General features: G+C 39.1%; 1 long non-coding RNA gene across 2 annotated transcripts; it reads left to right on the top strand.

Annotated features, from left to right (window-relative positions):
- Positions 1–17,654: 17,654 nt before the first annotated feature.
- Positions 17,655–21,906, top strand: LOC138899505 (uncharacterized). Of its 2 annotated transcripts, none has more exons than XR_011411198.1 (3): positions 17,655–17,862; positions 20,570–20,639; positions 21,649–21,906. It is a non-coding gene; the product is annotated as an uncharacterized lncRNA (long non-coding RNA). The 2 variants fall into 2 exon arrangements; XR_011411199.1 differs by lacking the exon at positions 21,649–21,906 and adding an exon at positions 21,106–21,455.
- The last annotated feature ends 772 nt before the right edge of the window (positions 21,907–22,678 follow it).

Raw genomic sequence — 22,678 nt, 5'->3', positions numbered from 1 at the left:
CACTCCGTTATCATCTCTATCAACATCTACTCATAGTATTCTAGACTGGATATTGGAGGCTCTCAGGCCACACATATGGTTGTGAAATATTCGAAGCCATTTTTTAAAGAGCCGTGGAATTTCTGGAGAGAGATACCATATTAGATTAGAGTGAATATGTGGCATCAATTTAAGGTACAAACAAATAAAAAATTTATAACATTTATTGTGCTCGTCTAACTTTTGTTTTAATTGTAGACTAAGTGTGTATGGAAGGCTCAACATGAAATTCAGGTGAATGCTAATTTCGAGAAAAGAACTCAAAAAAGGATTAAAGATACTCATTTTGTCTCTCAGAAAGGTGGCAGCAAGCCCGAATGGTTGCGTCAAGACGTCTGGATTCAACTTCTGGAGAAGTGAGATACCGATGAATGGAAGCAGAAGAGTGAAAAAAGAAAGGCAAACAGAGCCTCCAGTAAGGGTGAATCAATGCGCACAGAAGTTCAATTAGTTTTACAGCTCATCGATTGAGATTGGTAATTTAAATATAAAATTTTTCTTAGTATATTACTATATGTTATAGAACATATATTAACTCATATTTTAAATTTTGGTAGGAAAAGGCACAAGATGAAAATGTGTCTCATGCTCATGTGTTTGAGGAGACACATAAGAAGAATATAAAGAAGGAGGAGGAGGAGGGTACAAGAGAAGGATGGGTTGAACCACGTGCATCAGAGACATATGTAAAATTCTAAATTCAATACTACGTTTGTTTTGTTAAGAATAGTTTGTTTATATAATATTTATTATTTTTAATTCAGGAAGGGTATCAAAGAAAATTGGAGGAATGGCAACGAACTCAGCCTGGTTTTCAATCGTCGCCCAAAGATATGACTTCAATATGGACACAGGCAGTCGGTGGAGTAAATAAAGGTATATAATTTTGTAGTAATAATCATTTTAATAATAGTAATAATCGTTTTAATATTAGTAATATTCTTTTTAATACTAGAATTTTTTAGTAATATTAGTTTTATATAATATTTATCATTTTTTTCTTTATTTCTCATGAAAATAAATAAAGGTAGAGTCTACGGATTTGGAGTACAACCATCCTTCAGTCGTCCAGTCGCATTATTTAATAGTGTTTCTGCTTCACCCGAAGAAATTGAGACATGCAGATACAAATTAATGAATTGTCGTAATAATAGAACAATGCTTAAGAAACAATAAGTATGATGCGGACATTCATGAAATAGCATGGCAACCAACATACAATGGAGGAATCTAACAATGAGGAGACTGAATTTGATGAGGAGTAATATTTGGAATGTGTAAACTAGTATTAAACTGAAATTTGATTGGTTTCGACTTGGTTTTTAGAATTGGTTCGTTGGTTGCATGTAAATGTTATTTGCTTAATGTGTTTTATACTTGAATGGTTGAAACTTTTAGACTCTGATATAGCTTAATAGAATTTACACTTGTTAAATGGTTTTGTTATGTTTAAACTAGTTTGATATTTGATGTTTTTGGCTCAATTGATTGAGCAACTATGATATTGGGTGTTTGATTTGGCAGGGGATGTAGCTTATAATACAATAGAATTCTGCTAAAATTTATCAAATAATTTCTTTGACCACGTTTTTTACAAATACTTCTTAAATATTTTGAATTGTTACGTATTGTAACTTATAATAATTTTTATGTATTTCTTAAATATGTAATTTTTATTTCTACAAATTTGAAGATTTATGTTCGAATTCTCAACGAAAATTAGTCAGTTTAACCCTCGTACTCTAAAAATATTCATATACACTAAAACGAGGGAAATAAAAGGAGGAGGAATTTCCCCCCAGGAGCTATAAAAAGTATTGGCAAAGAAGTAATAACGAAAGAGAAAACTAAACTAGCTAATACAACCAAGGCAAATACTAAAATAAAAATAAAAAAAAAATAAAAAAAAAGGCAATTATTGAAATAGAACTCAAGACCTCCTGTTATTAAGCAAGCACTCTAACCAATTAATTTACAAGGACTTGTTGCTTTTTTGTGTTAGTCCAAAACAATTGATCTCTTATTTTGTTGATTTGCTATAAAATTCAAATACAACTATAAATAATAATTTCAGAAAGTATAGCTATAAAGGATAAATATAGTGCACATATTTGATGTGTCGCGTAATTTTTCTTAAAAAGAAGCCCAAGCGGCCTGCTTGTTTCCGAATTAGGATGCTAACCACAAGAACAAAACCAAGCAGGTTTCTTCTCCTTCTTTTCTGAATTCCAAGTCAACCCCGTTTGTTAATGGTTAAATATTGAAGACTTTAAATTTTACCTCTTTCTTATTCTTCTTGATCTTCTATTTGCCATTTCTCGGAAACTACTAGTTATATCCGCCCATAAGTAAGTTATTATAAAAATTATAAAATATTTTCAATATTAGTCAACTAGTTATTATTGTAGCCAAAGAAAATGCTAAATCTTTGATTTCTTTTGAGTGGGTGTTGTTGGAATAAATTGGGTAGGTCTTAAGGAGTTTGAATCTCAGTTTTTTTAATGATTAGGTGGATCTTTGAAGTGGTTTCAATTGAAAATTCAAATTAGAAGATGAATATGAAAAATATGATATGTGTATCATACTGTGTATCACTTATGTATCATATGTATACCAAATGTGTATAACATATATATCTATGTATACCTGTGTGTGATATGCATGCATCATACATATTTCATATATGTGTCGCAGAAGAATTTTTTTAACTCGATTTTAATTGCGAATTTTGATACCAAACCAGTCTAAGGCCTCATTTGTTGGTACTTAATGGAGGTCTCAATCTTAATCATTCAGATCGTAGACATTAAATGCTTTTGTTTTTAAACTCTGAATCTTAATTTTTCAGATCTTAATCATTAAATGTATTTTTTTTTTTTTACTTCACAACTATTTAATGGGTCTGAATAGGTCTGAATGATTAAGACCTATAACAGAGACTTAATTTCATTAAGATGCTATCATCTATCATTATTAAACGCCGCCACTGCCTATCATTATCAACTACCACTATGTCACCCACCACCACCATACTCAACCACCACCATCATTCTCAATAATAGCCGCCATAATTATCGACTACCACCGCCCACCATTACCACCATCATTCTCAACCACAACCAACACTCATCTACCTCAACTACCACAAATAACCACCTCATCACCATCAACAACCAGCCGGCACTACCCATCATTATAAACTACTACCACCCACCACCACCTTCCTCAATCACGGCTATCACTACCACTCGCCATTATTAACTATTACCATTCACCACTACCATACTCAATCATAATCGTCACCACTACCAATCACTACTAGCTACTACCCTGAACCACCACCATCAACCAAAACTACCACCAACCACCGCATCTAGTCGGCATTCACAAGTATTACTGTTAGCCATCACCACCAACAACTATTATATTTTTAAAAATTATATATTTGATTGATAGAATATTAGATTAAAAAGTATTTCATTTGAATTTTATGTTTATTAATTTTCAAATAAAGATAAATTTTATACATTCAGATGTAAAAATTAAATAGTCTTAATCATTTAGTATTCAGATCTTAATACACATCTTAATATTTAGATGTGCATTCAAATTCAGTTGTCTTAATCTTAATATATATTTTGATATTCAGATGTGTATTCAGATTCAGACGTCTTAATCTTAAAAAAACAAATGAGTCCTAAATCACCTTCAATCTTGCTTAAATGTTGTATATTGCCTCATCTATATATTTTCGACGAATTACAACAATACCCATTGAAAGAAATCTTTTTTTGCCTAATTTGTTTTTTAGTATTGTGTATCATTTCCTCAAATTTTGTATATTGTCTCTCTATGTGTTCTCAAAGAATCGCAATAATAGCCATTGAAAAAAAAAAATGCCAATATTTTTGAATGTTGTATTCATTGTTACTTTTTTTAGTTATTTCTGATAGCATGACTAAAATGGCTAGTTGTTGGTAAATAGTATTTTTCTTGGCACATTTCTGTAAGATTCACTTAGTGTCTTAACTTTCAAATCGACCCCGTGTAAATGGTTAATGATTGAAAATTTCTAACTTTTTTTCAGTTTTAAACGCCTCGAGACACACCTGCGTGAAGAGGGATAATGCCGCTTTCTAATTAAATTATTGTTTCTTACTTTAACATAAAAAATAAAAGGCGTGTAAGACCCATTTAAAAGAAAAGCGCTTCGAATACAGAATATTTGGATAACAAAGACACCTTAAAGGACATAAATAATTTCAATCAATAATTAGATAGACTAATAAATTCTTTTCAGTGCTTTTTTACACATGTAAACAACAATCTAAGGCCACTTAAAAATTAAAGTATTTTCGTCATTAGTAAAAAGATAAATTCCATCCCCATCTATTGACCATTTGCAAGATGCATTAGCGCATCTGCTTGGATCTTTTGAAGGATCAAACAGAAGAAAATTGCCATGCAAAGTTCCAGAACTCATTTGACAAGAAGCCGTTGGATTATCAGCACTTGTATCAATAGGGAAAGTAAAAACAAGACCAGTACCGACGTTGCTTTTGCTAATGTTATGTCCTTGGGCTGTGCATTGGATAGATAATGCAAAAAACATTTGACTAGAAACTTCTACTTGGTAAATTGTAGCTAAGGAAGATGTTAGAATTTGTAGAAGGACCAGAATTGGGAGATAGAATTTGAAGGAACTCATGATTATTTTTTATGTGTTGAGAAATGTGGTAATTGTTACTTGGTTTTATAGTTGTCATGGTTTACTAGTTAAGTAAGTTGTTCAAGAAAAGATTAAGGTAATGAGACTTGGGGGGAAGGGAACTAATTGTATTTCCAAAACCTTTGCAACACATCATGGAAATTCTATATTTGCATTTGGAAAGGAAATCCTAAAGTAATTTGGTAACTTATTTGTTATTCTTTTGATGCCTATCGTTGTTTTGCGACATTTTTGGGACTCGTTCTAAGCTCATGTTTTCGTGCTATTTGTATATCATGCCCCTTTATAATTTTAAAATTAAGAAAATGATCACATTTTTAGATCTCTTATGTGTAAAAGATAAATCTCTTAAGTGTAAAAGTAAATTTGTCATGTGTAAAAAAAAAAAAAAAAGAAGTAAAGTCATAAAACTAAAAGTAAATTTGTAAATAGCCACAAAATCAATTGACCAGCTCATTTATGAGCGGGCTAGGAAATGCCTCAAGACACACCGAGGCGTAAAGTTGTCAAAATTGGCCCAGAAGAATATGATCCGCCTAACTTGCACCCGCCCATTTGTTAACTCGGTCCATCTTGACCCAATCCATCTCAGCCCATCTAAAGTTGGACTAATTTTTAGCCCAAACTGATCCAAGAGTAACTTTGCCAATATATCTTTAAAATTATTTTTTTGTTTGATATGTTATATATGACCATAACAAAAAGAAAAAGCCTTATTTAGTAATTAAACATTTCATAAAAAAAATAACACATATTAATTAAAGCTTGGTAAGAGTTGGAGGGGGGTTGGGCTATGACCTAAATTTTAACCCATCTCAATCCAAGTAACTTTGGGGTTGGTCAATGACTCACTCATTTATTTATTGGGATCTTTACACAAATAGTTGGTCATATTAATTGTTAACTTTTTCTAGCCATATACATAAATTATACATTAATTATACATAATTATACACATGTAATACATAAATTATCTATATATTATACATTCATTGGCTATTTTTAGTTTAAGTGATGGGGTGGGCGGCTATTTGGGTTAATTCTTCTTATTGATTCAGCTTATTTTGACCCGTTCAAAATCGGACCAACCCGCCCATTTGATATCTCTACATGGGTGACAGGGCGAGGCTCTTATCTTGTGAGGCTTATGCTCAAAGGTTCTACTGTATCTGTAACGACCCGGTCGGTTGTTTTGAGAGTTATAGCCCCATTTTTCCCCATTTCTACTTTTTTTTGTGTTATTCAACTATATTATGTTATATCGGGTTAGTTGGTTTGGGTCCGGAAGGAACTCAGGGTGAAATGAGATACTTAGTCTCATAATTGATTAATTTAAGTTAGAAAAGTGGACCGGATATGGACCTATGTGAAAACGACCTCGGATTTGAATTTTGATAATTTCAATAGCTCTGTATGGTGATTTTGAGCTTAGGAGTGTGTCCGAAATATTATTTGGAAGTCCGTAGAGGAATTAGGCTTGAAATGCCGAAAGTTTAATTTTTGAGAAGTTTGACCGGGGGTTGACTTTTTGATATCGGGGTCGGAATCCGATTCTGAAAATTAAAATACCTCTGTTATGTCATTTATGACTTGTGTGCAAAATTTAAGGTTAATCATAATTGATTTGATAGGTTCCGGAGTCATTTGTAGAAATTAGAAATTTCAAAGTTCATTAGGCTTGAATTGGGGTTTAATTCATGGTTTTAGCATTGTTTGAGGAGATTTGAGGGTTCGACTAAGTCTGTATGATGTTTTAGGACTTGTTGGTATATTTGGTTGAGGTCCCGAGGGGCTCGGGTGAGTTTTGGATGGTTAACGGATCAAAATTTTGAATTTGAACAGCTGCTGGAATTTTATGATATCTGATGATGTTTTCCTTCTACGCGATCGCGTGAATGCGTCTGTGATCGCGTAGGCTTATTTGGTCAGTGAGGGTTTTTGTTCTACGCGATCGGGTGGGGATATCTGCTATCGCGTAGGGTTACTGTAAGGCAGTGGCATTTTGTGCTTCGCAATCGCGTGAAGCCATATGCGATCGCGTAGCTCTATAATTTTGTGACTCGCGAACGCGTGACGAAGGTCGCGTTCGCGTAGAGTAAGTGGAGCGGAGTAGAAGTCACACGTTTTGACTTAAACGAATTATTTATGACCAGATTCGAGGCGTTTGGAGACCAATTCACGAGGAAAGGACATTGCAGAATAAGAATTTCACTGCTTGAGGTAAGTAACAATTATAAATCTAGTCCTGAGGGTATGAAACCCCGGATTTCGTATCATTCTACTATTTTGAAGTGACGCACATGCTAGGTGACGGGGGTGTGGGCGTGCACTGTTGGGGATTGTGACTTGGTACGTACCGTAGCAACTGTAAAGTTGCATATTTTATGGAAATTATATGATACGTATATGTTTTAGAAAGAGTTTCTGTAAATTGGGCTGAATGCCATGTTTGGGCCTTGCGCCAATGTTGTTTGGACCCTTAGGGACTTTTTCTTACTATCCTCTCATTGATTTCGATTGAAAATCTACACTCAGTCATGTTTATACTTGTTTACCGCATAACTCAGTTTTATGACTCTATTTTGATGCATATAAATATTTTGGGCCGAATGCCATGTTTTACTGAAATGCCCGAGTGGCTTGAGAGGTTTATGACTGAGTGAGGCTGAGGGCCTGATTTGTGAGGATATTTATGGGATCAGGTTGCACGCCGCAGCATGTTTGATATCGGCCGAGGGCCTGATTGTGAGGATGAGTATGGATCGGTGCTGCCCGCCTGCAGCATAATATATTATTATAGCATGTGAGTTGTCCGTGCAGATTATAACGCTTGGGCTGAATGAGCCCCTACGGAGTCTGTACACACACCCAGTGAGCGCAGGTACCTACTGAATGCGAGTGCCGAGTACTGAGTGACTGGGAGGCATGAGTGATTGTGAGGTATGCCCGAGTAGCAAGAGTGATTGTGAGGTATGCCCGAGTGGCACGAGTGACTGTGAGGTTTACCCGAGGGGCTGGTAATGATTTCATCATTTTTTCTCACCTTTGCATTGAGCCTTTGTTTGAAAAACTGTTGGAAAAATATCTTTAAATGATTTTTACTGGAACGGGTTTAAACAAGATGATTTGATTCAAACACTGATTTTTAAAGCATGTTGTACTTTACTGAGATTTCATGACATGAATGTTACATGCTTTATTACTCGTCACTACTGCTCAGTCTTTATTTATTGTTGTTACTTACTGAGTTGGCGTACTCACGTTACTTCTTGCACCTTGTGTGCAGATTCAGGTGTAGCTGGGCACGGTAGCGGTTATTGAGTGTTCTGGTTGCAGATTTTCTTGGAGATAGCAAGGTAGCTATTTGGCGATCGCAACCCCTGCTCTTCTTCCACTTATCTTCCTCTAGTTATATTTAGCTATTTTCCAGGCTGAGTTAGCCTTGATATTGTTAGACAGATTGTAGTAGATGCTCATGACTAGTGACACCCCAATGTCGGGCTTTTCTTTTCCGCATTTCTGTTTTTCTTTGATTTAAACTTCTTAAATTAAGGTTTTATGTTAAATAGTATTGAAATTATCTTTGAAATGAAAATATCGGTTTGTTTGGAAATGTGTCGGCTGGCCTAGTTCCACGATAGGCGCCATCACGACAGATTAGGTTTTTAGGTCGTGACAGATTGGTATCAGAGCCTAGGTTACATAGGTCTCACGAGTCATGAGCAGGTTTAGTAGAGTCTTGCGGATCGGTACGGAGATGTCTGTACTTATTTTCAGGAGGCTGCAGAACCTTTAGGAAACTTCACATTCTTGAATTCTTGTCGTGTGAATCTATTGATTCTAGTAACTAAACATCTGTTATTTCATTCTCTCACAGATGGAGAGGACTCGTATTACCGGTCAGGAAGGCCAGCCACCAGTACCACCAGCCAGGGCCGTGAGAGGCCGAGGCCGCGGTAGAGGCCGTGGTAGGGGCAGAGGTGCAGCCCATACAGCAGCTGGGGCTGTACCTGCAGATCCACCGATTGTCTCAGATAAGTACCAGGTTCCAGTTGTTGATGCACCAGCTCAGGCACCACATGTGCCTACTGTGATTCCAAGCCTTCAGGAGGCCCTAGCTTAGATTCTGATAGCGTGTACTAGCCTTGCTCAGGCGGTCTCTATTTCGATGGCCGCAACCACTTCTCAGGCCAGGGGAGGCACTCAGACTCCCATCGCTCGCACACCCGAGCAGGTTATTCAGGGACTTCAGACACCGGAGGCACCACCAGCCCAGCCGGTAGCTGTTGCTCAGGATTATGTGGTTCCTGTTATGCCTGAGGATGATCAGCGTAGGTGGGAGATGTTTGGGAGACTTCAGCCACCACCATTCAGTGGCACAGAGAGAGAGGATGCTCAGGACTTTTTGGACAGGTGCCAGAGGATACTCCGTACTGCTGGTATTTTGGAGACTTGTGGGGTCTCATTTACTACCTTTCAGTTTTATGGGGCTGCACTCAGATGGTGGGAGACTAACGAGAGGTGTAGGCCTGTTGGCGCAGCACCCCTTACTTGGCAGCAGTTCTCTGTGGTCTGTTTGGAGAAGTTCGTGCCTCGATCCCGCAGAGAGGAGTTGCGCAGACAGTTTGAGTGGCTTCGCCAGGGTGATATATTTGTGACACAGTATGAGATGCGGTTCTCTTAGTTGGCCCGTTATGCGATCTGGTTGGTTCCCACGGACAGGGAAAGGATCATGAGGTTTATTGATGGTCTCACTTATCAGCTACAGTTGCTCATGATCAGAGAGAGGGTTTCAGGTGCTACCTTTGATGAGGTTGTCGACTTTGCTTGGCAGATTGAGATAGTTCGCGGTCAAGAGAAGGTTGAGTGGGAGGCCAAGAGACCTCGTGGTCAGGGTGGATTCAGCGGTGCTCCTTTTGGGGGTCAGTTCTAGCACGGTAGAGGTCGTCATTACAGGCAGGCTCAGTCAGCTCGACCATTTCATCGGGGTGCATCGTCTGGCCATGGTTCTCACAGTTCTCATCAGGGCCACTCATCCCTTAGTGCCCTTCCAGTTCAGAGTTCGTCCCGTGCTCCACCTGTTCAGGGCTCTTCCATGCCAGGTTCTTCTACCAGTCATCCCGGTTTTAGGGGTTCCCTTCAGTTTCCGCCGCCAGCACCAGGGAGTTATTTTGAGTGTGGGGAGCTTGGGCATATGTGGAGGCAGTGTCCTCATCGTCATGGAAGTCTATCTCAGCAGAGGAGTCAGTCTACGACTACAGCACCAGTTACCTCACCACTCGCCCAGTCAGCTCGGGGTGGAGGTCAGTCAGCTAGGGGTCGCCCTAGAGGGGGAGGTAGATCAAGGGGTGGTCAGGCCCATTTCTATGCTCTCCCTATCAGACCAGATGCTATTTCTTCAGATGATGTGATTACAGGTATTGTCTTAGTTTGTCACAAAGATGCCTCAGTATTATTTGACCCTGGTTCCACGTATTCATATGTTTCCTCATATTTTGCCCATTTTCTAGATATGCCCCGTGAGTCTCTAGTTTCTTCTGTTCATGTATCTACTCCTGTGGGCAATACTATTATTGTGGACCACGTATATCGGTCATGTGTGGTGACTATTGGGGGTCTGGAGACCCAAGTGGACCTTTTGTTGCTCAGTATGGTCGACTTTGACGTGATATTGGGTATGGATTGGTTATCTCCATGTCATGTTGTTCTAGATTGTCACGCTAAGACGGTGACATTGGCTATGCCGGGAATTCCGAGGATTGAGTGGAGCGGTTCTGTAGATTATGTACCAAGTAGGGTGATTTCATATTTGAAGGCTCAGCGCATGGTTGAGAAGGGTTGCTTATCTTATTTGGCTTTTTTGAGGGATGCTAGTGCAGAGACTCCTGTCATTGATTCTATTCCCCGGTGGTACGTGATTTTCCGGATGTGTTTCCTGCAGACCTGTCGGGCATGCCGCCTGATAGGAATATTGACTTTGGTATTGATTTGGTGCCGGTCACTCAGCCCATTTCTATTCCACTGTATCGTATGGCACCAGCGGAGTTGAGGGAATTGAAAGAACAGCTTCAGGAACTCCTTGATAAGGGGTTTATTCGGCCTAGTGTGTCACCTTGGGGTGCACCGGTTCTATTTGTGAAAAAGAAGGATGGTTCCATGAGAGTGTGTATTGATTACAGGCAGTTTAACAAGGTCATAGTCAAGAACAATTATCCTTTGCCTCGTATTGATGATTTATTCGACCAGCTTCAGGGGGCGAGGGTGTTCTTCAAGATTGATTTGAGGTCCAGTTATCACTGGTTGAAGATTCGAGATTCAGATATTCTTAAAACAGCTTTCAGAACCCGATATGACCATTATGAGTTCTTGGTGATGTCTTTTGGGCTAACCAATGCCCCAGCAACATTCATGCATTTGATGAACGGTGTATTCCATCCCTATTTGGACTCATTCGTCGTTGTATTCATTGATGACATCCTAGTGTACTCTCGTTGCTAGGAGGAGCACGCTCAGCATTTGAGGATTGTACTACAGAGATTGATAGAGGAGAAGCTTTATGCAAAGTTCTCCAAATGTGAGTTTTGGCTCAGTTCAGTAGCATTCTTGGGGCACGTGGTGTCCAGTGAGGGTATTCAGGTGAATCTGAAGAAGATAGAGGCGGTGCAGAGTTGGCCCATACCGTCCTCAGCCACGAAAATTAGGAGCTTTCTTAGTTTGGCGGGTTATTAGCATCGCTTTGTGGAGGGATTTTCATCTATTGCATCGCCCTTGACCAAATTGACCCAAAAGGGTGCTCCATTCAGGTGGTCGGATGAGTGTGGGGAGAGCTTTCAGAAGCTCAAGACTGCTTTGACCATAGCTCCAGTGTTAGTTCTGCTATCAGCTTCAGGTTCTTACACCGTGTATTGTGATGCCTCGAGGATAGGCATTGGTTGATGCAAGAGGGTAGGGTGATTTCATATGCCTCGCGCCAGTTAAAGACCCATGAGAAGAACTATCCTGTCCATGATCTTGAGTTAGTAGCCATTATTCACGCCTTGAAGATTTGGTGTCATTATTTGTATAGGGTTCATTGTGAGATCTATACTGATCACTGGAGTCTGCAGTATCTGTTAAAGCAGAAGGATCTTAATTTGCATCAACGGAGATGGTTGAAGCTTCTTAAGGACTATAATATCACTATTTTGTACCATCCGGGAAGGCCAATGTGGTGGCCGATGCTTTGAGTCGCCGGGCAGAGAGTTTGGGGACTTTAGCATATCTTCCAGCAGTAGAGACACCTTTGGCATTGGATGTCCAGGCCTTAGCGGCCCAGCTTGTCAGATTCGATATTTCGGAGCCTAGTCGGGTATTGGCTTGTGTGGTCACCAGGTCTTCTCTTTATGGCCGTATCAGGGAGCGTCAGTATGATGACCCCCACTTGCTCGTTCTTCAGGACAGGGTTTGGAGAGGTGATGCTATGGACGTGACTATTGGTGATGACGGCGTCCTGAGAATGCAGGGCTGGATATGTGTACCTAATGTAGATGGGCTTCAAGAGTTGATTCTTGAGGAGGCCCACAGCTCGCGGTATTCCATCTATCCGGGTGCCGCAAAGATGTACCAGAATTTGAGGCAGCACTATTGGTGGAGGCAGATAAAGAAGGATATAGTTGGGTTTGTGGCTCGGTGTCTCAACTGTCAGCAGGTTAAGTATGAGCATCAGAGACCGGGTTTCTTGCTTCAGAGATTAGAGATCCCAGAGTGGAAGTGGGAGCGGATCACAGACTTCGAGGAAGTCTGATGCTATTTGGGTTATTATGGATCAGCTGACCAAGTCCGCGCACTTCATTCCAGTTGGTACTACTTATTCTTCAGAGTGGTTGGCTGATATTTACATCCAAGAGATCGTTCGCCTGCATGGTGTCCCAGTTTCCATCATTTCAGATAAGGGCACTCAGTTCACATCGCAGTTTTGGAGGGTCGTGCAGCGAGAGTTTGGTACTCAGGTTGAGTTGAGCACAGCTTTTCACCCTCATACGGATGGGCAGTCCGAGCGCACTATTCAGATATTGGAGGACATGTTGTGTGCTTGTGTCATTGACTTTGGGGGTCCATGGGACCAGTTTCTGCCACTCGCGGAGTTTGCATATAACAACAGTTATCAGTCGAGTATTCAGATGGATCTATACGAGGCTTTATATTGGAGGAGGTATAGATCTCCAGTTGGATGGTTTGAGCCGGGTGAGGCTAGGCTCTTAGGTACATACTTGGTCCAGGACGCATTAGATAAGGTGAAATTGATTCAGGAGCAGCTTCGCACGGCGCAATCTAGGCAGAAGAGCTACGCGGATAGGAAGGTCCGTGATGTGTCTTTTATGGTTGGGGAGAAGGTTTTGCTGAAGGTATCACCCATGAAGGGTGTTACGAGGTTTGGGAAGAGGGGAAAGTTGAGCCCCGGTTCATTGGGCCTTTTGAGGTGCTTCAGAGGATAGGAGAGGTGGCTTATAAGCTTGCCTTGCCACCCAGGTTGTCGAGTGTGCATCCAGTGTTTCATGTTTCCATGCTCAGGAAGTATATTGGAGATCCGTCCCATGTTTTGGATTTCAGCACGGTTCAGTTGGAGGGTGATATCACTTATGATGTGGAGCCAGTGGCTAATTTGAATCGACAGGTTCAAAGGTTGAGGTCAAAGGATATAGCTTCAGTGAAGGTGCAATGGAGAGGTCAACATGTGGAGGAGGCCACCTGGGAGACCGAGCGGGAGATGCGGAGCAGATATCCACGCCTATTCGAGACTCCAGGTATGTTTCTAGACCCGTTCGAGGATGAACGGATGTTTAAGAGGGGAGGATGTAACGACCCGGCCGGTCGTTTCGAGAGTTATAACCCCATTTTCCCTATTTCTACTTCCTTTTGTGTTATTCAGCTATATTATGTTATATCGGGTTAGTTGGTTCGGGTCCGGAAGGAACTCAGAGTGGACCGGATATGGACCTATATGTAAACAACCTCGGGTTTGAATTTTGATGATTTCAATAGCTCCGTATGGTGATTTTGGGCTTAGGAGCGTGTCCGGAATATTATTTGGAAGTCCGTAGGGGAATTAGGCTTGAAGTGCCGAAAGTTTAATTTTTGAAAACTTTGACCGGAGGGTTGACTTTTTGATATCGGGGTCGGAATCCGATTCTAAAAATTAGAATATCTCTGTTATGTTATTTATGACTTGTGTGCAAAATTTGAGGTCAATCGGACGTGATTTGATAGGTTCTGGAGTTGTTTGTAGAAATTAAAAATTTCAAAGTTCATTAGGCTTGAATTGGGGTGTAATTCATGGTTTTAGCATTGTTTGAGGTGATTTGAGGGTTCGACTAAGTCCAAATGATGTTTTAGGACTTTTTGGTATATTTGATTGAGGTCCCGAGGGGCTCGGGTGAGTTTAGGATGGTTAATGGATCAAAAATTTGAACTTGAACAACTGCTGGAATTTTCTGATATCTGATGATGTTTTCCTTCTACACGATCGCGTGAATGCGTCTACGATCGCGTAGGCTTATTTGGTCAGTGAGGGTTTTTGTTCTACGCGATCACGTGGGGATATCTGCGATCGTGTAAGGTTAATGTGAGGCAGTGGCATTTTGTGCTTCGCGATCGCGTGAAGCGGGATGCGATCACGTAGCTCTGGAATTTTGCGACTCGTGAACGCGTGACGAAGTTCGCATTCATGTAGAGTAAGTGGAGTGAAGTAGAAATCACGCGTTTTGTACTTCGCGATCGTGTGGACTAGTCCGCGATCGCGTAGGTCTGTGATGTTGTGCATCGCGATCGCGTGGGAAAGTCCGCAATCGCGTAGATTAAACTCTGGGCGATGGAAAGTGTTCTTCGCGATCGCGTGGGAATGTTCGCGATCGCGTAGAGCAAATGTCTAGGCAGAGTGTTTAAGTTCAGTTTTTGGCGATTTGGAGCTCAGAATCGAGGTGATTTTGGGTGATTTTCAGAGGAAACAACGGGGTATGGTTAGACTCGTGGTTGAATGGGCTTCCGGATTTTATAACTTTTGTCGAGTTCCGAGGCATGGGCCCCACGGGCGATATTTGAGCTAATTTTTGGATTTTTATGAAAAATTATTATTTTCTTATGGGATTAATTCCAATTAATCTTATTGACTTAAACGAATTATTTATGACCAGATTCGAGGCGTTTGGAGACCAATTCAAGAGGAAAGGACATTGCGGAATAAGAATTTCCCTGCTTAAGGTAAGTAACGATCGTAAATCTAGTCCTGAGGGTATGAAACCCCGGATTTTGTATCATTCTACTATTTTGAAGTGACGCACATGCTAGGTGACGAGCGTGTGGGCTTGCACTATTGGGGATTGTGACTTGGTACGTACCGTAGCAACTGTAAAGTTGCATATTTTATGGAAATTATATGATACTTATATGTTTTAGAAAGAATTTCTGTAAATCGGGTTGAATGCCATGTTTGGGCCTTGCGCCAATGTTGTTTGGACCCTTAGGGACTTTTTCTTACTATCCTCTCATTGTTTTCGATTGAAAATCTATACTCAGTCATGTTTATACTTGTTTACCGCATAACTCAGTTTTATGACTATATTTTGATGCATATAAATGTTTTGGGCCGAATTCCATATTTTACTGAAATGCCCGAGTGGCTTGAGAGGTTTATGATTGAGTGAGGCCGAGGGCCTGATCTGTGAGGATATTTATGGGATCGGGCTACACGCCGCAGCATGTTTGATATCGGCCAAGGGCCTGATTGTGAGAATGAGTGTAGATCGGGGCTCCCCACCTGCAGCATACTTTATTATTATAGCACGTGAGTTGTCCGTGCAGATTATATCGCTTGGGATGAATGAGCCCCTTCGGAGTCTGTACACACCCCCAGTGAGTGCAGGTACCTACTGAGTGCGAGTGCAGAGTGCTGAGTGGCTGGGAGGCATGAGTGATTGTGAGGTATACCCGAGTGGCAAGAGTGATTATGAGGTATACCCGAGTGGCACGAGTGACTGTGAGGTTTGCCCGAGGGCCTGTTTATGATTTCATCATTTTTGCTCACCTTTGCATTGAGCCTTTGTTTGAAAAACTATTGGAAAAATATATTTAAATAATTTTTACTAGAATCGGGTTTCAACGAGATGATTTGATTCAAACACTGATTTTTAAAGTATGTTGTACTTTACTGAGATTTCATGACATGAATGTTACATGCTTTATTGCTCGTCACTACTGCTCAGTCTTTATTTATTGTTGTTACTTACTGAGTTGGCGTACTCACGTTACTCCCTGCACCTTGTGTGCAGATTCAGGTGTAGCTGGACACGGTAGCGGTTATTGAGTGTTCTGATTGCAGATTTTCTTGGAGATAGCAAGGTAGTTGTTTGGCTATCGCAGCCCCTGCTCTTCTCCCTCTTATCTTCCTCTAGTTGTATTTAGCTATTTTTCGGGCTGAGTTAGCCTTGATATTGTTAGACAGATTATAGCAGATGCTCATGACTAGTGACACCCCGATGTCGGGCTTTTATTTTCTGCATTTCTGTTTTTCTTTGATTTGAACTCCTTAAATGAAGATTTTATGTTAAATAGTATTGAAATTATCTTTGAAATGAAAATATCGGTTTGTTTGAAAATGAGTCGGCTACCCTAGTTTCACAATAGGCGCCATCACGGCAAATTAGGTTTTTGGGTCGTGACAGTATCCCCAAACACGCCTCACGCTTAGTACTCGAGCCTCGCCCAATAGCTTCTTGGCTAGTCCTATGCGAATTTTTCTTTTAGATACACTGACTACTCTAATTAGACGTGGACTAGAAAAAGTAGCAGACTAGCAGCTACTTCCTCAATTTCAATTTATGTGAACCTAATACTATTTGGATAGTCAAATAATAATTTCTTTGACCACGTTTTTTACAAATACTTCTTAAATATTTTGAATTGTTACGTATTGTAACTTATAATAATTTTTATGTATTTCTTAAATATGTAATTTTTATTTCTACAAATTTGAAGATTTATGTTCGAATTCTCAACGAAAATTAGTCAGTTTAACCCTCGTACTCTAAAAATATTCATATACACTAAAACGAGGGAAATAAAAGGAGGAGGAGGAGGAATTCCCCCCAGGAGCTATAAAAAGTATTGGCAAAGAAGTAATAACGAAAGAGAAAACTAAACTAGCTAATACAACCAAGGCAAATACTAAAATAAAAAAAAAAAAAAAAAAGGGCAATTATTGAAATAGAACTCAAGACCTCCTGTTATTAAGCAAGCACTCTAACCAACTAATCTACAAGGACTTGTTGCTTTTTTGTGTTAGTCCAAAACAATTGATCTCTTATTTTGTTGATTTGCTATAAAATTCAAATACAACTATAAATAATAATTTCAGAAAGTATAGCTATAAAGGATAAATATAGTGCACATATTTGATGTGTCGCGTAATTTTTCCTAAAAAAAAGCCCAAGCGGCCTGCTTGTTTCCGAATTAGGATGCTAACCACAAGAACAAAACCAAGCAGGTTTCTTCTCCTTCTTTTCTGAATTCCAAGTCAACCCCGTTTGTTAATGGTTAAATATTGAAGACTTTAAATTTTACCTCTTTCTTATTCTTCTTGATCTTCTATTTGCCATTTCTCGGAAACTACTAGTTATATCCGCCCATAAGTAAGTTATTATAAAAATTATAAAATATTTTCAATATTAGTCAACTAGTTATTATTGTAGCCAAAGAAAATGCTAAATCTTTGATTTCTTTTGAGTGGGTGTTGTTGGAATAAATTGGGTAGGTCTTAAGGAGTTTGAATCTCAGTTTTTTTAATGATTAGGTGGATCTTTGAAGTGGTTTCAATTGAAAATTCAAATTAGAAGATGAATATGAAAAATTTCCCCTTTCACTCACTTCGCCCACCTATGAATCGCCGGTCGCTGTCACTCAACGTGACTCAAATTTCCGGCGATATACCTCTATAGCACTTTCTCCCTCCCTCTCTCCCTCATCCCTATCGCAGCCAAATTCAATTCTAACCTTTTTTTCTTTTTTTCTTTTTTAGGTAGTGTGCACCTCCTTCTCCGACAGCGTGCATCTTCTCCTGCGAGGTAAGTTCTTCCTTCATCATTTCTACGGCCTTGAATGTTAATATATTTATTCTTTTTGTTTGTATTGCAATTTAAATTAGTATTTTTTTAGGTTAAATATGGATAAGATTAGAATTGAAATTAGGGTTGAAATGAAAGAATAATTTATTCTTTAACCTTGAATAACTATTGTTTAGATCCTTGAGTAATATGAAAATTAAGCTTCTTTCGAATAAAACATTTTCCACTTAGTAGAAAATTACTAAACTTGTTATTGTTGTTGTGTTGAATAAAAAATTAAAAGTGAATGAAAGTTGAGATTTGTTTTTCAATAGGAGTAATCTTCATTTTGTATTGTAAATTTATATATATTATAGAATTAGAAATAAAACTATTCAATTTTGACTTTATTTTCACATTGTAATGTATATTTGTTATTGAATTAGTATTAAGTAGTGTGTTTGAATAATTATAGCTTTAATTTTGATTCATCTTGCAAAGAGTTCCAATTGTATTTTATATTATTTATGTGATGTAGCTAGTATAATTTTAACAATAGTGAAGTAAACCTATAAAATGATTGTAAGATTAAAGTTTATTAAATATAATAAATTCATTGGTTTGATATGGTTTTAAGTTTAAGGTTTCTTGAGTATAATGTTTAATGCTTGTTGTTGCTTTTTAGTTTACTAATGCATATGGATAAATGCAAAAACCCTTTTAGATTACTAAATAAGATGGATAAATATCAAATTACACTAAAATATATAATTAAACTATCTAGATAAGTACCCTTTGAAGAGTAAAATTTATTAATTAGTGTAAATAACATAAAAATTTCAACTTCTAATTTTTTTTCTGTGTAGATTTTATTTGGGCATCGTAGATGGATGCATAATAGGAATCATCCGAATTGTTCGGGGTTGCGGGATAAATTTATAGAAGAGGTTGCTGCTTTTATTGCTTAGGCAAAGACACTTGATGATTTCCTTATTGAAGGGACGATTAAGTTCCCTTGTGTGAAATGCAAGTGTGTTAAATTATTGGGACTGGATATTGTTACTGTTCAGCTATATAAGAAGGGTTTTATGGAAAATTAGTATGTGTGGACTGTTCACGGGGAGAGTCATACTAGTGTAGATGATGTGAACCAAATGAGGAGGTTAAGAGCTTCTTCAAATAATTAGAGGAAGCTAGTTGTCCGCTTTATGAAGGTTCAGTTCATTCCAAGTTGTCTGTTGTTGTTAGATTACTAAGTATTAAATCGTATAATTATATTACTCAAACTGTGATGACTTGAAAGATCATTTATAGTTTTAACCCTCAACTCTGTATTTCGAAACCCCGAATAGCTCTGTTTAGCCTTCCTCAATTTGTGTGCGCAGTCCGTGTCTTTTTTCAAAAGATTTTTATGTGAAAAATTGAAAATTAAAAAAAATGTGAAATCGTGCTTTAAAACTCATTTGAGTTGACTTCAGTCAACGTTTTGAACAAACAGACCCGGATCAGTATTTTGACGATCTCGGTAAGTCTATATTGTGATTTGGTTTCATGGGCATATGCCCAGAATCGAATTCGGAAGTCCCTACCTTGATTTATCAAATTTGTTGAAAACTAGAAGTTTGAATGTTTAAAGAAGTTTTCGAGTTTGACCGTAGTTTGACTTGTTGTTACCGGGTCCGGATTCTGGTTTTGGAACTTGGTATAAGTTCATTAGAGTATTTATGACTTGTTTGCAAAATTTGGTGCAAAGCGGGGTTGATTTGATGTGATTCAGATGTTCGGTTGAAAAGTTGCATGTTCTTAAGCTTCGTTGAAAATTTCATTCGTTTTGGCGTCCGATTCATAGTTCTAGGTGTTATTTTGGTGTTTTGATCGCGCAAACGAGTTCGTATGATATTTTTGGACTTGTGTGCATGTTTGGTTTAGAGCCTTGAGGGCTCGGGTGAGTTTCAGATAGGTTTCGGAGTAGTTTTGAACTTAAGGAAATTGTTGGTTCTGGTGCATGTCTCTGACCTCGCAATTGTAAGGTCAGTGTTCACAATTGCGAACGTTCATGTCTTCTGTCAGGTTCGCATTTGCGAACAAGTAGTTCACATTTGCGAAGTAGTACTTGGAGGGGGGGGGAGGGTTCGCATTTACGATCAAACGGTCGCAATTGCGGAAGTCCAAGTTCGTATTTGCGAACAAAACCATCGCATTTGAGATGGCAGCGGAGATGGGGGACTTTCGCATTTGCGAAAGATTTCTCGCATTTGCGGGGTTCGTAATTGCGACATCTGCGCTTGGACAAAAGAAGGAGAAAACGGGAAATAGCTTATTTCTTTCAAATTCTCAACCCTAAACACCTTTGAGGCGATTTTTCCAAGTAGCTTTTCTTCCTAAATTCATTGGTAAGTGACTCTAATATACTTTCTTTCAATTACCCATTATATTTCATAAGATTTTAACAACAAATATAGGATTTCCATGGTAGAAATTAGGGGTTTGGGTAGAATTAGGGATTTTTGTAAAATTGGGATTTAGACCTCGAATTGAGGTCGGATTTCGAATTGAATTGCATTATCGGTCTCACGGGTGAATGAGTGATCGGGTTTTGGTCCAAACCTCGGGTTTTGATCAAGCGTACCTGGGGTTGACTTTTTCAATAATGATCTAAACTGAACCTCTTTCATTTGTGGGTAGTTTCTAAGGCTTATTTTGAATCGTTTGGTTAATAATTTGCTAGATTTGGTTGGTTTGGAGGCTTGTTCGAAAGGCAAGGCCATGGTTGAATCTTGAGTTGATTGCGGAGTGAGGTAAGTCTTGGGTCGAACCTTGATTTGAGGGAATATGAACCATTGAGCTATGTACTATGTGAATTTTCATGAGTAACATCGTATATGCGAGGTGACGAGTATCTATACACCGTCAATTACTTGTTTCCATATCTACCCATATTTCATTAATTATAGCATTCCATGTCTTGATTGTTACATGCCTTAATTGCTTCCTATGCTTTAACTTGTTACTTGTAATTTATTATTCTCGCAATTATAGATGTTAATTTCTTCCATGCTCACATGCTTAACTGATACATGCCTTAATTGTCTTACTTCTATCCTTTAACTATCATATATTTGACTTGTCTTATTGCTTCGTATTAGTTGTAGTCTTTCATGATTTGGTACGAGATTCCTTCTTGATTTGTAGCTTTCATATTCGTTAATCGTAAAGATTCTTTTGTTTCGAGTTGTTAAATTGATTGCACTTATTTATTTATAGATCGGGTTGCATGCCGCAACAGGTGGTATAAGGGAGGATTTATGTTGTACGGTGGGATCGGGTTGCGCGCCGCAACAGGTGAAGGATTGATATGGTGAAATAAGAGAGAATTATGGTATTGACTCTAATTATATGGTAGAATCAGGTTGCGCGCCGCAACATATATTTACTTATTATTATTGAAATTTACATGGTCGAATAAGGTAGGATTGTGTTGTACGGTGGGATTGGGTTACACGTTGCAACAATTTATGTGTTTTCTCCTCCCTGTTGTATTGTGTTGGCTTTTGTACTTTCGTACGAGACTCAAAGGATTGGTATTTCTTATATTTAGTGGTTTTCTTTTAGGATTGAGTTGTTTTCATGAGCTAACTGCCATATTTCGTTTCCGTATTTTCCTTTCCTATCATTATTAGTACTGCATACAGGTTATTGTAAGTGGCCTGCCTTAGTCTCGTCACTACTTCGTTGAGGTTAGGCTCGGCACTTACATATTATATGGGGTTGGTTGTACTCATACTACAGTCTGCACTTCTTGTGTAGATTTTGGAGTCGGTCCCAGTGGTGGTCAGTAGATTGCTCGGGTTGACTATTAGTATGGAGACTTGAGGTACAACTGCTCGGCGTTCGCAGCCTTGAAGTCCCCTTCTACTTTATCTTAGTTGTGTATTTTATTTCAGACCGCTTTACTTTCGTTCAGACATTTATCTGTATTATTCTAGTAGCCCGTGCATTTGTGACACTAGATTCGGGATTGTATTTGGATATTTCAGTTGTTATGGCTTTTCACACTTTATTTTAGCTTTATCTCAGTTATTTCAGTAATTGTCATCAATTAAATTTGATTGGTTTAAAAATGGCTTAAAAATTTATCTAATATTGGCTTGCCTAGCAAGTGAAAATGTTAGGCTCCATCACAGTCACGAGGGTGGGATTTTCGGGTCGTGACAAGTTGGTATCAGACTACTAGGTTGCCTTGGTCTTACGAGTCACGAGCAAGCTTAGTAAAGTCTAGATGATTGGTACAGAAACGTATGTACTTATATCCCAGAGGCTATAGAGTTTAGGAAAAATGTCACCACTTTCTTTCTCTATCGTGCGAATTTATTCTATCATTGATGATTAATCCATTCTACTCTTGTGCCCTCGCAAATGGCGAGAACATGCACCGCATCTACAACCGGACAGGAGCCTGTGCCCCCTGTGGTAGCTATGACCAGAGGTAGAGGTCGAGGCCGAGGTCGCGCCAGAGGAAGAGGCAGAGCTCAGCCAAGAGATCGAGTGGCAACACCCGTAGTGGAGCCTCAGGTAGATTTTAATGCGCAGGTTCCAGCTCAGACTGTACCTGTTGGACCAGCTCAGGTCTCGGAGGGGTTCATAGCCACTCCAATGCTTCAGGACATTCTAGTCCGTTTGGTAGGCCTTATGGAGAGTGTGGCCCAGACCGGCACACTTCCGGTAGCACAAGCCGTCTCTCGGGCTCTAGTCCGTTTGGTAGGCTTTATGCATTGTGTTGTCATGAAAGAAGGAAAGTTGACGTCTATCAAAAACCATGATTGTCACATTTTCATGG

This window comes from Nicotiana tomentosiformis, chromosome 9 (assembly GCF_000390325.3).
Source record: "Nicotiana tomentosiformis chromosome 9, ASM39032v3, whole genome shotgun sequence".
Classification (NCBI taxonomy): Eukaryota; Viridiplantae; Streptophyta; class Magnoliopsida; order Solanales; family Solanaceae; genus Nicotiana; species Nicotiana tomentosiformis.
Note: the sequence above shows the minus strand (reverse complement) of the source record. Positions and strands in the feature narration are given on the sequence as shown.